Here is a 3,507-nt window from a genome sequence, read left to right as displayed (position 1 = left end):
AAGTCGGCCTCGTTGAAAACCTTAGCCATATTCGTTTTAAAGAATATGGCTAGGAACGAGGAAGATATGTTTGAATTTTTGGAAATAAGGCTCTAAATAGAGCTATTTCCGATTTGAAAAATATATGTTCACGAAGTATTTTGTGTTATACACAACTTATACAAAATTTTAAAACAAAATAGGTCTTTTAAGAGGTGAAAGATGCAACTTACATGGGAGCCGATGTGTCTACCGTCCGTCCATGATGATAGATAGATAGATAGATAGATAGATAGATAGGTAGATAGATAGATAGATAGATAGATAGATAGATAGATAGATAGATAGATAGATAGAGTCATTAATCAGTTTTATGGTTTTTACTGATGATGGAGGCGGTCCCACAAATTCTAAGTCACAATAGATCTTTCTTTCCTTGGTTTGTTCTTAATTTTTTTCACCCATCAGAAACAACATTTATCCATTCTATCCACTCTCACCACAGACTCACAGATGATATGATGCCAAACTTTCTTCGACACATCGTTCCGAAAGAATATCGTGTTTGTTAAACTTACAAACAAACAACTTGAAATTATGATGAGAGGTGTGAATAGAATTTTATTTATGAGCACTTTCCCCTCACCCTCTATCACCCTCTCTCTTTCTGATATATATACATATATATATATATATGTATATATATATATATACATACATACACACATACATACATACATACACACATACATACATACATACATACATACATACATACATACATACATAGATACATACCTATGTGTGTGTGAGACAGAGTGCCATGCGAGAGTATATATATATATATATACAGGAATTTATGTATGTATGGACGTATGTACATAGATGTATATAGATGTATATGTAAGTGTGTATGAGTGCATTTATGTATGTATATGCGTATGTACGTGTGAATAGAATTGGGAAGGGAAAGAGAGAGATAAGCATTCTATGTGTATAATATATAATGGCTCTCTGTATATACGCGCGCGCGTGTGTGTGTTTCTGTCTGTATGTGAGAGAAAGGGGGTGAGGGGGAAGAGAGACGTAAGTAGGCGCATATACACACCCGTATACATACATGCACCTGTGTACAACGTAAGTGTATGAAAGAATACGAAGACGACTAGAAATATTTACGAGCGCATTATCGATATTGTTTTTTTTTTAGAGATTTATCAGAGAGAACAAAGATCGAGTGACACAGAGATAGAGAAACAGCGAGAAAGTGACAGAGAGAGAGAGAGAGAGAGAGAGAGAGAGAGAGAGAGACGGGTGAGATAGTTCGGTGAGAGGATAAAAAACAAAAAAAAATAGGGATTGACCTTATAAATATAAAATGAAAGGAGCCTGTTATGACAGAAAAGGTTGGGCATTGGAATGCAATATGGAATGAGGTTATAAAGTGCATTCCAGAAATTTTGGAACTATTTTACGAATGGCATTTATCAATTTCAAAATACGAAACTCTAATCTCCTTCAAAGTAGGATCGTCTGACATCAATGCACTTGTTGTGCTCCAGCCATTTGGAGAAGGCTCCATGGAAGTTCTCCAAAGTGAAGGGGTCCAGGACCCTTGTCACAGCCTCCTTCATCTTTTCAGTGTCTTCAAAATGACTACTACAAAGGTTCTCCTTCCGATTGAAGAACAACCAAATGTCACAGGGAGCAGGGTCTAGATTGCAGGGAAGGTGAGGGTCAGCGCTGATGCCCATCTCTATCAAGTAGTTGGTTACCAGGATGGAATTTTAGTGCAGTGTCTTGGCGCAGGTGCCACCAACTCGAGTAGACGAGCTCTGACCTTTTGCCATGAAGTCTCTTACTAAAACCCCTCAAAACCTCCACAAAGTATTCTTTGTTGATCGTCTGACCAGAGGGAACCCAGTGTATGTAGATGATGCTCTTGCTGCCGAAAAAGGGACTCATCATGGACTTTCTGATGAACTTGTTTTACCAGGCCTTCTTTACCAGGAGCCAAGATGTTTCCATTGGGCATTCTGTCTCTTGGTCCCTGAATCATAACAGTAGATCCAACTTTCATCACAGGTTACCAGAGACTCAAGTACTCGTGGACTGGAGGCAATGAGCTCAGCCATCTCCCTGCTGTCACCACAGCGCCTTTCCTTTTGTTTGTCACTGAGCACCCTAAAACGAATTCTGTGCATATTCAGATCTTCATGAATTATTCTGTGTACAGTTGACACATCAACTGTCTTTATAGACACACGATGGCCTTCGTGCAAAAAATTACAAATTTTCTCAACCTAGTTTTGGTGTTCTGACGCCCCTCTCCTTCCCACGCCTCTCATCGTCTCTCACCTCCTCTCAATCGTCTTCTTGTGCCAATGAGAAGCAGATTCTCGGCTCATACAATTTAATCCATGCGCCATCTGGAGCATTTCGTAAGATTTTTTTTTAACGTTTTTGCCCAGTTATACACAAAACTTCATTGTATAGTGAGCTTCCAAATAGTCTTCAAGTCTCGAAGCGGTGGTGGGAGACAAATACTAAGACAAAGACGCACAGAAAAACATACACACACATAAACACGCACACACACACACACACACACACACACACACACACACACACACACACACACACACACACACACACACACACACACAAACACACACACACACACACACACACACATGGCGACGGGCTTCTTTCAGTTTCCGTCTACCAAATCCACTCACAAAGCTGTGGTCGACCCGAGGCTATAGTAGAAGACACTTGCCCAAGGTGCCACGCAGTGGGATTGAACCCGGAACCATGTGGCTAGGAAGCAAATTTCTTACCACACAACCAATTCTGTATATGTGTGCGTGTGTGTGTATGCATGTATGTATAGATTGTTTGAAGTGGTGTAACAGATACTGTATATTGTTTGTATGATATACATATCTATAAAATTTAATGAAGTATTATTACCATTAATAATAATAATAATAATAATAATAATAATAAAAATAATAATAATGATGATGATGATGATGATGATGATGATGATGATGATGATAAAAACTCCCTGATGCACTACCAAGCTCTCATGGCTTCTGACCTTAACTGATTGGAAATGCTATCATGTACATTGTTTTGTCTTGGTATAAAAGACGGCTTACAGCAAATATTCTGCTCAATACCACAGATTTGCTTGTCAGTTGTTTGAGCATAACAAGTTGAGCATGTCCCTTGGTGGCTGACGATATGTTCATCTCTGATCACGAGCAGAAGTAGTGGAGGAGCATCACAGCTATGTGTTGAGAGGAATTCTTTGGGGTTTGGATAATTCACCTCTGGAAACATGGGAGTTTGGTTCAACATCGTTAAACAACCCTCATTCAAAACCACAAATCTCTCACTATTGAGAAAAACGAACGTCTTAATAGTGAGAAATTTGTGATTTTGGAGTGTTAACTCCTCTTTCTAGCAAGCGGTATTCCGGCACCATACTTTATGTGTGTGTGTGTGTGTGTGTGTGTGTGT

The sequence above is a fragment of the Octopus bimaculoides genome, chromosome 6, assembly GCF_001194135.2.
Source record: "Octopus bimaculoides isolate UCB-OBI-ISO-001 chromosome 6, ASM119413v2, whole genome shotgun sequence".
In the NCBI taxonomy this organism is placed as follows: domain Eukaryota; kingdom Metazoa; phylum Mollusca; class Cephalopoda; order Octopoda; family Octopodidae; genus Octopus; species Octopus bimaculoides.
This window is presented reverse-complemented; position numbering follows the sequence as displayed.